Genomic DNA, 14,125 nt, shown 5'->3' with positions numbered 1-14,125 from the left:
TCATCAGATTCCTTCGTTGTGGTTTACCAGTATAATGCTGTATTTGATAAAACGTCGTTGTGTGCCTAGACCACTGGAACTGTAAAAAGCGAACGGTTTCAGCCCATGCTACAGTTACCGCTGCATTTCGTTACGTTTTTCTAATCAGGACTTTCCATCAGCGCTCACTTATCTGTATCTGTTTAAGTGCAGTGGGTTATTTACAAGAAATGTCATAAGGCTATACGTATACTCTGAAGCAAATAGATGGCTACTCACACCCCAAGCAGCAGGCAGACACGACCAAAAGAGTGTTCACATAAAATTTCGGCCAAAGCCTTCTTCAGAAAGGAAGCAAAGCAAACACACATACATACAACCATAGAAACCTCACACTTATATGACCCCTGTCTCCGGCCGTTCTGGTCGTAATCTTTTTTTAAAGAGGGAGAAAATGTGAACAATGATTAATTATCGTTGGGAGGAACTTAGGGCATGAAATGCTGCACCAACAATCAGTGCAGTCACATGGCCGTCTGTTGTGCGGGTACGAGACCGTTGATAGAGTGTGGCTTGGATGTTGGAGCGTTTGCGGTTTGGAAGGCAATGAAAAACACAGGGAAGATTAACTGTAAACAGCGCGTTCATAATTCATGTATGTGAAAGAAAATATTGCTTGAACGACTCCATTTACGAATGAAATGTGAGTCCTTTAAAATTTAGGTTGCGATTGGATCGATTAGTACACCCGTAAACGACACAAGCTGGCATTTTTGACGTAACAGTTACATCTCCACACAGTCAAAGCGGCAGATGCTAGGTGGGATACGACTACAAAAGTCGATAGTCATCCTCAACGTTCAAAACTGGGCAGAGTGACACCATCATGGAGTTACAAATGCGGTGAACCTGATATTTTGGCTTATATAAGACGTCGGACGCCAGCTTCAAGATTACGACGTATTTACAACTTCCTTCTTTTTTTAACTCCATCCATATCGCATAACTTTCCTCCGAGTATAGTATCTGTGGCTCCAGAGAAGTTCAGATTTCACAATGCGCAGTCGTGGGACTCTACATCTACATCTAAATCTACATACATACTCCGCAATCCACCATACGGTGCGTGGCGGAGGGTACCTCGGACCACAACTAGCATCTTTTCTCCCCATTCCACTCCCAAACAGAATGAGGGAAACATGACTGCCTATATGCCTCGGTACGTGCCCTAATCTCTCTTATCTTTGTGGTCTTTCCGCGAAGTATAAGTTGGCGGCAGTGAAATTCTACTGCAGTCAGCGTCAAATGCTGGTTCTCTAAATTTCCTCAGTAGCGATTCACGAAAAGAACGCCTCCTTTCCACCATAGACTCCCACCCGAGTTCCTGAAGCATTTCCGTAATACTCGCGTGATGATCAAACCTACCAGTAACAAATCTAGCAGCCAACCTCTGAATTGCTTCTATGTCCTCCCTCAATCCGACCTGATAGGGATCCCAAACGCTCGAGCAGTACTCAAGAATAGGTCGTATTAGTGTTTTATAATCGGTCTCCTTTACAGGTGAACCACATCTTCACAAAATTCTACCAATGAACCGAAGACGACTATCCGCCTTCCCCACAACTGCCATTACATGCTTGTCCCACTTCATACCGCTCTGCAATGTGAAAGGTGCCTACACTGAGTCACAGCGCCAGAGATTGCGCCAAAGAGTATTATTCAGCCGCTTCCACTGGAGCAGTAGCAGTTCAGAGATTGCCGTGGGCAGTGCTTGTTGAGAGGATGTCGATTGCAGTACTAGTTGAGGGTATGTCGTGTGCAGTTGTTCTGTTGGGCGAGACAGCAGATGTGTTCGATTGGGGATGTTGCAATGATCACAGATTTTTGGCAATATATATGAACGTAACAAAAGATTATTTTATTCCAAATTTCCTAAATAACAATGCCTCTTGGTCACAGGTTCAGTCAACCAAGCATCTGGCTTGTGTTCATGTATTAGACTGTAATTCTGCTTTCTCTGTGCAATTATAGTATTTCTGGTTTTTTAATTACTTCTTTGTAAATGGTGTTTAAAATATCTTGTCGTAGTGAGGAAGAACCGTGCCAGATGTGCACGTTGAATCACAATTCCGCACACAGAACAGTTACATTTGTGCTTCGTTGTTTCGTAGCTTTTATAGTTGCTGGGGACTTAATCAATTGTGTTAACGGAAATTTCCTTTCATTCTTTATTGTTATTCTATGCAGTCAGATTGCGTACCAATGCTACTCAGGGCCAACCGGTTACGAGACTTCGTAGCCGGACATACAGCTACTAAAATTATTTTTATTGTATTATAATTAAGCCCCCATGCAAATGTTACGCCCAAATATTTAATCGACGTGACTGTGTCAAGCGCTACACTACTAATGGAATAGTCAAACGTTAAGGTACTCTTTTTCCTATTCATCTGGATTAATTTACATTTATCTATATTTAGGGTTAGCTGTCATTCCTTACACCAATCACAAATCCTGTCTAAGTCATCTTGTATCCTCCTACAGTCACTCAACGACGACACCTTCCCGTACACCATAGTATCATCAGCAAACAGCCGCACACTGCTATCCACTCTATCCAAAAGATCATTTATGTAGGTAGAAAACAACAGCGGACCTACCACACTTCCCTGGAGCACTCCAGGTGATACCCTCACCTTCGATGAACACTCACCATCGAGGACAACGTACTAGGTTCTATTACTTAAGAAGTTTAGTTTTGTGCTGTTCGAGGGCGGTCATTCTGTTCTTGATTTGAGTACTCCTTGTGATAATCCGATCTTCATCTCTTTCATCCATTAGTGGTTGATCTGTTTACGCTAATGACTATATTGAAGCAGAAAATATTGAAGATTTTTGTAAACTTTCGTTTAAAAGTTTTTGTACTTGTGACCATCGTCAAGTCTATATGTGTTGTCCGTGAGAGTCTACAGCAAGAAAGTTGGAGGATACGACTTTGGAATTGCTCCCCGAGGAATTACCATCTAACACTGATAAACCAAAGGAGAAAAGGAAGCATTGGGAAGAAGATCAGTTTCTCCAAAATTTCATACTCAGCACGTCACGCACAAAACAAGCGAAAAATCACGTCATGTCATAAATCAGTAACCAACGAAATACATATTCTCCAGAAGGTAAAGAAATTCAGTTTGAAGATTACGGCAATAGCAAGAAACCCAACTTTTTTCAGAAAAAATAAGAAAAGAAGGAATTTTTTACTTTCAAACGAAATTCTAACCCAAGGTCTCCAAGAGATTTTATTGCTAGTCAAGATGTGAAAACCGTGCTTATAATATAGATTCGAGTCCTTATTCAAATTATTCCCAACGTAAAGTATTTTTAGCCGTCATCGTTTTTAGCAATAGCACTTCACATGAATACGTTGTCAATTAAGGGCGACGTTATGGTGCTTGTGACTGTCGCTAAGTGCAAATAAAACAGTTTTCTGTGTTAATAGAATGTTTATTTGGCCACTACACTTGTCGATGGTTCACGTCAGCATCTTCATGTGTAGAATTGTTTATTTAAATAGATGGTGTTGGGGAAGAGTGCAGACGCCTTTACGCAGTAGCAGACCAAGAGCACTGTAGGGACAGTTGCTGACAGCTATGCAAGGAGCACACCTGCCCGTAATAATCTTCAGGAGACCAGTTACAGTGCTTCAGTGTTTTGTAACAGGAAATTTACTTGATTTAAGCAGGCCTGAAGATAACTTAAGGCAAAGTCGAAACTGGTAGCCTAAAAATAAAACCTAAATTACGACTGTTGGTATCGTATTACGGGAAGTGTAGTTTATGTTGCGTCTTTTGATAACGATAAAAATTGTTTATTTAGAAAAGGCACTTTTGAGGTTAAAGACACGATTTTCTGACACCAAATTGCACTTACAGGTTGGGGGAGTGGAGTAGCAAAGAAGTCTGCATACTGCTGCTTGTTGCATGACCTCACTACTGTACATTATGTTTACTAGTCACTTTAAGGATGTTGTACATGTTACAGATATGATTGCTTTCACTGAATACAGACATAAACAATTTCCTTTCGTTTTGGAGAAAATGAATGGGCTGCACCAGAATAAGGACAAAATTCAATTAATACATTAATTTCTTATATATAAAAAATCACACACTTATATATTGTAGGTTTAACTTATTGAGAAGAGAATGAGTGATTACGTTAATTGCTGTGCTTTAAAACTGTAAACTATGAGAATAATTTAAGTACTTTGTCAAAGCTTTTGAAAAAGTTGGTCGAGCCTGTTTCACTATTGTCGCTGAGGACATAGGATATAGGTTTTTAATTCTTCATACAGAGATATTCTGTGTCCTTTGTTGAGTGTGTGTAGTATTTTAAGGTTGCTTTCTACATTCTCAAATGGATGTCCCACATCTTTTGTATGGGAGGCTATTGCAGATTTGTGTGGTATATTGTTTCGGAAGGCGTTGATGTGTTCATTTAATTTTGTGTGCAAGTTGCGGCCTATTCGACGTATGTACTGAGCTGGGCATGTACCACTTATGATATTATATATTCCAGAGGATGAAAATTTATCTTGATTACTTTTTAGGTTGAGATGCAGTCTTTCGCAAATTTTATTCTTTATTTGGAGTGTCATTCTTATTTTGTATTGCTTGTACATATTGGTAATCCTTCGGTAGATACGAGTACCGAGGAAGCTGATGCATGTTGTTTGTATATGTTCCTGTATCTTGATGGTTATTTTGTTTATTTCATTTTTCATTTTTTTAAACTAAATTCTCTGTTATTGTGAGTTTATATCCAGCGGTATCTATTTCTCTTATGATTTTTATTTCATTCTGGAGGTTCTCATCATCCAGTGGTATTTTTAGAGCTCTATGAATGATTGAACGTTTTGCTGCCAGTTTGTACGACTTGGGGTGGCAAGGAGGAATCTTGTACTCTTATGTTTATAACTGAAGTGGTTGGTTTCTTGTAAATTTCGAAGACATATATATTACTTTGTTTGCAAATGGTTAAATGAAGGATGTTAATGGTATTATTATACGAATTTAAAATTCTTGTGCATTTTGTTGAATGTTTGGAGGATGTCTTGGACATCATCTTTGTTTTCCTCACCAGTGAACAGAAATTTATCATGAAGTAACATTTGTCAATGACGGCATTACTGAGACCCAAAGGGATTGTCAGCTCTTTTTTTATTTTAAGTGGAAAACTCTCAGAGAAACGTTTCTCTTCTTCTATTTACACTAAAAATATTTCGAACTGTCTTTAATGTCAGTCAAAAAACCAAAATTAGGAGAAGTTGTAGATTCCCTGTAACTGCTTTGGTAGTCCGAGGAAGGCAAGAACATACCACCTCCAGTCGTACCAAGCGTAGTAAAGCACTGTGGCGTTCAGTTCACCATTTCGTTTAAGACAGCTTTACAAAATAAATCTTAACGTATTTTCTCTACAACGTATTTCTTTATCCATCAATAACCCTGTAAAGAGGAAGGAATGTCTGCGAGCTGTCATCTGTGGCGCACGAAGCGCAAGCTCAAGATCCTTAGTGAACATCTCTTCCACGCTGTCCCACGCGAGTTTCCCACCGGCGCCTTTGACGGGAGACGGCGCTGTGATGGCCGGCAGATTTATGGGGGTTCCCCGCGGCGCGGCGTGCGGCTGCTGCGGCTCGGCGCGCCGAGTGTTGCGGCCGGGCAGCGTCTGTCTCCGACACGGCGCTCGTCATTTGTCACCGGCCACAGTCCGTCTCGCGACGAAGGCGGCGCTGGCATCGCCTTGCGCCGTGATGCATCGCGTGGAACCAGGTGACCATTTTTATCAGTTGACAGTAAATGACTTTCGCCGTCCGACGGCGGTGACAATGATTTAGGAGGCGACACGGGAGCTCGCAGCCTGCCGAGCATAATGGCTTGCCGAAAGAAACGTACCGCTTACAGGCCACCAAATATCTCTGCGCAACATTAAATGCCTTGTCGACAGGTCCGGACCAGATCTTTGGCATTGTATAACGTTTGCTGTGCGATGCTCTTGTATGGTGGAATTCCCAAACGCTGGAGCCATGAGTTCGTATACAGCAACGATATTTCAGATATATTTTTCATTATTCAAGGTAATAATGCAATTATTCAAGTTTATAATGCATTATTGATCTACATGAATGTGAAACAAATTTTAGTACAATAATACAGCGCTATTTAAATTGTTTCAGGGGGATCCTGAAGGACATGAAAGGACTGGAAATGCCTGTAAATTAGCTCTATGGTGATACAGCTCTTGGGTAATTAATATAAGAGATTAGATCAAATAATCTATCAATTAACCATTATATACCGCTAATTCAGCACAACATAACTACCACAAGAAATATCTTCCAGACATCAGTACTTCAGAAAATGAGCCCATCACTTAATGTTTTCTTTCCTGTGGAGACAGCCTTCACTGTTTGCTTAGAGATATCAATGAACCTCCTCCACAAAGGGATAGTTTCAGATTACTGTAATATAAACATTAATATATATGAATACTTTCTAACAATCGTGTAACATTCTTATGCTCTTACTTCAAATACCGTCTTTCTTCGTTCTTCCTAATGATATCTTTTTGTTCACAGCAGATGCTTAAACACATATAGACTCAGATTATATCACCTGAACACATAATACATAGAACAAGATGGACAGGCCCCAGTCTTGTACCTTGCACAGACTGCTTTGGTTCCAAAAACATGTGAACACCTGGATCAGATAATGGAAATGACATTTTCTGTCTTAGTTAACGTCAACACAACCCAGTCGTCAACGGAACAAGAAATCCCATGTTGAGAAAAGCAAAGTTATGTGCCACCTATTCAGTCCTCAGCATACACATATTATATATATATAGAAAAAAATTAGATAAGCACACTAAAAGGTGAAGCTTTGGTCAGGGCATGAGGAACACATGATTCTGCATGGGTCCCAGGTAAATCCATTTCGATGACCATGAATGAGCACGGGGTTACCACACTGCTCTCCAAACAGTTGCTGCTGTAATAATTTTCTTGACTTACATATACTATTACAGACACAATCTCAAATTTCTGAAAAACTCCTTAATTATATCCTAGCCATAAATAAGCAAAATTGGCAAGGTAGAGCCAAATGACTATGGCTGATGTTCATACTGCGCATCTGTTAATACTTCTAGCGTAACGTTCTTGATGGATAGTTTCACAGGCATGAGATCTGCATCTATATATATAGAAACCACTCTGCATGGCAGAGGGTACTTTCCATTATACCACTTATCTCGATTTCTTCAAGTTTAAGTAACGAATGGATCACGGGAAAACAATTGCTTAAATACCTCTGTGCATGCTAAGGTTATTCTGATCTTATCTTCGGAGTTCCTAAAAGAGTCAAATGTATTGAGTTGTAGGATGAAGAAGAATTGCTGCACTTGGCAGTCGGCAAGAATATCCTCATATTATTAGAAGCCAAATGTGTGTGTAGCAAAACCTAGTCGCGTAAATAGGTGTAACAGAAACGCAATTGAAAAAAAAAGTCTTTGGAAATGCTGTAACAGCGTGCAGAGTGGGCAAGAACTGGTAGCATGAACTCTGCGCTGTGCTGGACCTATCCCGCTAGTTCAGTGAGACGAGGCAACCGTGGGAACAGAAACGCTGACTCGCCAATGTTCGAGTCGCATGCATACCACACGATTTCCCTCGGTTAATGCATCAAATTGTATCCAATTTATACCTCCACAAAATGAGCTGTCTCGTGTATTTCTTTCTGTTAGTGTTACCTTTATTCAAACATTAAGACGTAATAAACTTCTACAGATGTAAACGACCACTGTCTTTCGTCCATGACACAAATAACCCCACTAGAAAATAATAGTGGAATCAATGATACCGTCTGCATCCAGTGAGATACCTAAAACACAATAGGTAGGCTACACTAGATTGTACATTATGCGCAGTAATTTCATTCTGTGCGATTGACATCCAGATTTATCTTCACAGAACAAGTACATACATGTAAGAGCAACACTGCCTTTAGAAAAGATGCTCAAAGCGAATACGTTGAACTGGCATATACTTCGCCATTCGCTGGACCATACTTCGCTCGACTCTATCCAACCCACCTGCATGCATGCAACCTATAAAGTCATGTACATATATGAGTCGAGTACTATAAAGTTGTTCCTTTAAGTGTCCCCACAAAGAGAAATGTAGTGGATTAAGTTCTGCGGAAGGTGGAGACCAGAACATCGGGCTTCCACCACCAATCTATTTTCCTCGAAGAGCTTCATTTAAATAGATATGCACAATCATTACAAAGTGTGGCGAAGCACCATTATGCTGAAACCATAACTGAAACCTGGAAATCAAGGAAGACACGATTGGGATAGAAATGTGGACAGGACAATGCCAATTTCGCTCATTTACTTTAATAAATAATTTTTTGATAACAAGTCAATGAGGTCACAATCAGACGTTAAAGGCATATAACCTCAATCATGGCTGAAAGCCTTTAATGCCAAAAATGGCGATTATTAAAAAATTTAGCAAACATACATAAAATACTGACAGCAAATAATTTTTGAAAACTACCCAATGTGGTCGCAATCAGTTTTAAGCAAGTAACCACAATCATAGCTGAAGGTTGTTAACACCAGAATGGCAATTATAATAAAAATAAACAAACATACAAAAATACAGAAAGAAAATATTTTTTTGAAAACAAGCCAATGTGGTCACAATCAGAATTTTAAAGCAAGTAATCACAATCACGGATGAAGGCCTTTAACGCCAAAACGGCAGTTATAAAAAATTTAACAAATATACTGTCAAACAGCTAACGGCAGAGCAAAAGATAATTAAAAAAAAACAACAACAGATCACTAAACAGATGAGACAAATGATAGTAACGTAATCACACCATAATAAAATAAAACCCAAGGGCCAGTGACAGACGGTGCTCCAGGAATCGACCTCTGGGTAGGTCACACCAAAAACACTTCCACTAGGGAAGAGAAAGGCAGCCAAGTGTTGCATTCAGATCACAAGATGATAACTCGGACTAGTGACAGTCTAACAAGCGACTAATGATAATCCTGCTGAGGCTACCTGACATCCAAGAACACAATGCAAGATGTAAAATGACACCAAAGCCGTAACCGGCTGTCTGGGCTCCGCCAGCAGAATACTGTGCTTAGAGCGCCTGGAACAAGAAGGAATGACTACCACAAAGGCAGAAGAACGCCACCCAACCTACAATCAAGAAGCTGTCAAACTTACACACCTCACAGGACAGCGGCGGAAAGGCGAGGAAATGTACACTGCCGTTGCATACACTAGCCTGCAGGGCAGGTAACTGGGGCGTTGGCGGCCACAAGACAGAAAAATACCGCTGGTTGAACTTAACAGTGTAAGAAGCTGAAAGTAGTTAATAGCAGTTAGAAGCTCACGAAGGCTAATCAGATCCGACTTCCCCAGGTACTCCACTCGCTGCTTTTCGCCTCGGCGACACTACAAGCGGCAAGACGAATCCAAGAAACCGGAGAATCGCGAGATTCCACAATGGTAGAGGTTTCTCTACGCGAATTACAATGCACTCAAACGAGCAGGATCCACTTTCGACGAGGTAGTGCACCCTCATGACCACTGCCCTTCGATCCGGCAGTCGATACACGCCGCCAGCAGTCGCAGCGTGTTTTCGCTCTCCCGGACCTCGCTGATCCTGCGTCCCCAACCGAACTCTCCACTCACACCACACGGAAGAAGCACGAGGTCACCTCAAAGTTAGGGCAGCAGAACTACATATCGATAAGCACCGCTGGTGCCACTAGCGGACAGGCAACGCTTACGAAACCGAGTGGCACCAGTGAACACAACAAGAAGGCAAACAACGGAACCATGCCAACTAAACGATACTGTCTGGAAGAAAGCTAGTCACGGCATTAACGCATGCTACAGCACGCCTCATTAACTGTCCCTAACACCAAGTGAAATGTTTTGTAATGTGTCATGCGGTATTGCAAAGGAATGTACCATACAGGGGCGTATACAGTCTGCCTGGCAACAGGTAAGTGCCCAAAAGCACTCCCACCACTCCAGTCCACAGTTTCATGTCTAAGTATGCCAGAAAGTTGTGTTCACATGTGACACCTGGGTTGGGTACCGATTAATAATGGCTGTTACGCAGGCTAAAAATACCTTCAAGAGTGAAGCTAGATTTGTCAGCGCATATCTAGTTATTAAAATAAATGTTCATTGTCTTCCAGGTTGTGCAACAGCTATCCACAAAACTGTACACATCGAATGCAGTGTTATGCCCACTGGTGTTGAGTGGGCATTATTTGCTGTCTGTATTTTATGTATGTTTGCTAAATTTTTTAATAATCGCCATTTTGGGCATTAAAGGCTTTCAGCCATGATTGAGGTTACATGCCTTTAACGTCTGATTGCGACATCATTCACTTGTTATCAAAAAATTATTTATTAAAGTAAATGAGTGAAATTGGCACGGTCCTGTTCACATTTGTATCCCACCACACATGATATAGTTTTTCATTATGTACCACTTGTGTAAACAGTCTTTGAGATATCAATATCATGGGTAGTTTGCCCAGATGATTAGTGACCGAATTCAAGAATTGCGTCCTCTGATTGTGAAGTATATCTAGTCCTCGGACGACCTCTGTCCATTATTTGTGGGTGAAGATTACTGGTTTCCCAAAGGGGTTGCACAAGGTGACGAAATGATGGGTAACACTATCATTCACCACATAGTAGTTCTGATATGCGCTTGCCTAGTGAGAATGATCACTCAGCACTAGCACCTGAATGTATGAAGGCACAGCGTTTGGTCTGAGAGAGACAGGGTGGAGTAACTCGTCATTCATCGTCCCCCTGCGACTCGAATTTAGGCACGTTGTGGACGTGGGAGCAGTCATCCTCGCTTTGTGCCGACTACCCATCTAGACGCTGGACTTTCTTCATCTCTTCTTACATTGGCAGGATATACCTGTGTTGCACCGCCAGTGACGCGAGTGTTGATCTTTGTTTTCACGTGAGTGATGCAGCAAGGACAGAGTCACAGCACATGTCATGTGTCAGTGCGTTGGTGTGTAGAGCACATCTGCAATCTTTGAAAAATAAGGGTGAATGTCTTCAATGCATAAATGTAGGAACGTATCATAAAGCACATGGTAGAGCAAACAGCATAAAACAGATTCAGAGTGCCGCTACCAGACATGTTATTGCTCTCTATGGATGTCAAAAACTGAAAGTGAGTTGCTTTTGAAAGCCACAAAGCATTATTTAAAACAAACGAATAGTTCTCGCAAAGAGAAAATTCGAAGTATGGATGAATTGGCCAATTTAACATCCTTTGAAGAGGACTGGTCTCCATCGTTCCCTTGTGGGCTTCTCAGTGTCTCGTAACAAGGCCTTAACTTTATATGTCCTTGATGGGTTGGAGTTCTTTCACTCCTGGTTCATGCCTACTCTTGTTGTGGCACGTCTACTGATTAACTCAGTTGGTTTATTAATGCCTTACTCATGTCTCAATGGGGCAGCTTTGTATGTGTGTTATGTGCAGGCATAGCTGATGCCCTCTGAGGGGTGGGTGGGCAGTAGTGCAGCCAAGAAGCTTTGTTTCACTACTCACTGGGCCAATCTGACAGGTAGTTACCCTGTGTTCAGGCCACCAGCTGTCCCAAAGGCTATCGCAAAGTTAACTTCTGTGCCCACCAGAGCTTCCCTCCAGTTCCAGTGACTGCAGTGTCATCCTGTCCTGTACTCTCCATACGTTTCCTCTAGATCCTTCTTCAGCACAATACTCATAATAGAAGTTTTACTTATTTATCCCCATGGGGTTATTCAACCCTTCTTTTGTACAAGATACACTTCCTAAATATAAGTGCATGTTATGCTGATTTTTAACGAAAATGAAAAGCATAGTTTTAATGATTATGTTACACACTTACTAGCACTGTAGTGCCGCTACTCAGTCTTTTAGCAAAAGTAATAAGTCTTGTGGCAAAAGTAAGATGAAGTACAAGATTATATAAGAAGTCAATTTGCCCATTTGCGATGTAATTTTCATGTCCTTCTATGTAGAGATTTCTATATAACAAGTTTCCTGTTTCGGCTTACAATACCCATTTCAAGTGCACCTGTGTGTTGTGAATAGTGAAACTTACTTAAATCGTACATATGATTAAAAACACCATTTCTATAAATTTAATTTTTACTTATATCTAAGTGGAGTTGACAATCATGTGACAACGAGATGCAAGCTGTAAGCTTACAATAATAAATATTATAATAGCCACATGGCTTTTATAACATAAAATTTTTTGTGATAAGGGTTTGACAGCTATTTTACATTTGGGATCATTAGAAGCTGTATATTCACCGATCTTTCATCTTTTGGAGTCACTGGTGATGTGTTTGTAGCCTAGATATTGTTTGGTTAAAGTTTTCATGTGCGTGTGTTATCTGTGACTTCATTTTCTAAGAAGGGCTTGTGTTTCAAGTCAGTTTTATTAAATTAGTAAGTCGATTAGGAACGTCCTAGTACATGTGAACATCTCTAATCCGAAAAGTGTCCATAATATGTTCTGTAGATATTTTGTTAAAATTTGTACGATGTTTTCAGCGTGTTCTGCTTTGTGGTTTTCATTTTTAAGGTGGTGGTGGTGGTGGTGGTGGTGGTTAGTGTTTAACGTCCCGTCGACAACGAGGTCATTAGAGACGGAGCGCAAGCTCGGGTTAGGGAAGGATGGGGAAGGAAATCAGCCGTGCCCTTTCAAAGGAACCATCCCAGCATTTGCCTGAAACGATTTAGGGAAATCACGGAAAACCTAAATCAGGATGGCTGGAGACGGGATTGAACCGTCGTCCTCCCGAATGCGAGTCCAGTGTGCTAACCACTGCGCCACCTCGCTCGGTCATTTTTAAGGTGTAGGTGGGAAGTTGACTCATTGCTTCTTTATTCTCTTGTATGTTCTTTGAATCTAATGTTCATATTTGTTCCCACCTGTCTGGTGTTGAGTTTCGTACGGTTTGAAGAAGGAATTTTGTAGGCTCCTGGGTTCTAAAATTCTGAGATTTTGCCTTTTAACTATCAGATCAGTTATTTTCAGAGTACAGTTTGTGCAAAACGAACATTTTACTTTTCTTCTATGTAAAAGTTCCTTCATGTTATTTGTTATGTGACAAAGAGAATTTGTAGGCAAATATGTTATTTTTGTTTTAGTTATATATTCTGTTGTCAGTGTTATATCTTTATCTGCGGTTTTTATTTTAGTTTTAGTATGGTGGTTACACATTCTGAGCACTACACCTGGGTGGAAACTCTTTTGCTGTGCTATGTATTGCAGCATTGTAATTTCTTTTAGCGTAGCATGTTGCTATGGGGGAAAATTTATAATTTTTTTGAGTATTGCTTCGGAAAATGCGTATTTCTGCGCATTCAGATGACAAAAATATTTGTTAATGATATTGTTGTAGTGGTTGCTTTTATTTCGAATGTATGGTTTTATATTGAAGAATGTTGTTTTTCTATAATGTCCATTGTTTCCTCAATTTGTGTATAGACTTCTAATACTGAATGAGAATAATTTCACAGTTTCTGGGATTTGCAATTCCTTGATGTTATGGCTGAGGCTTGGGAGTTTCTCATGGTGTATTTTTTATTGTATGTATATAGGCTAATGACAAATTTATTTTGTTTCTTACTTAAAGTGTAGGTTGGGCTACGCAGACATTTTATGACTGGACAAAGAGGGGTTTACGATTTATGTGTCTTGGAGTGGGCATGTATTGTGGGGGTGCATGGATGTGTCTTCCTTCCTACATCTATGAAAGTTTTTATGACTTTTTAGAGTTGTAAACTTGCTGGTAGGGTTACGTTGTGTTTCTCTAATATTATTGTTTTGTAAAAAAATCCATTGCAGTCCGCAGCTCGTGGTCGTGCGGTAGCGTTCTCGCTTCCCGCGCCCCTGGTTCCCGGGTTCGATTCCCGGCGGGGTCATGGATTTTCTCTGCCTCATGATGAGGGATGTCCTTAGGTTAGTTAGGTTTAAGTATTTCTAAGTTCTAGGGGACTGATGACCATATATGTCAAGT

The sequence above is a fragment of the Schistocerca cancellata genome, chromosome 5, assembly GCF_023864275.1.
Source record: "Schistocerca cancellata isolate TAMUIC-IGC-003103 chromosome 5, iqSchCanc2.1, whole genome shotgun sequence".
NCBI lineage: Eukaryota > Metazoa > Arthropoda > Insecta > Orthoptera > Acrididae > Schistocerca > Schistocerca cancellata.
The sequence above is the reverse complement of the archived record's forward strand: the minus strand, read 5'-3'. Positions refer to the sequence as shown.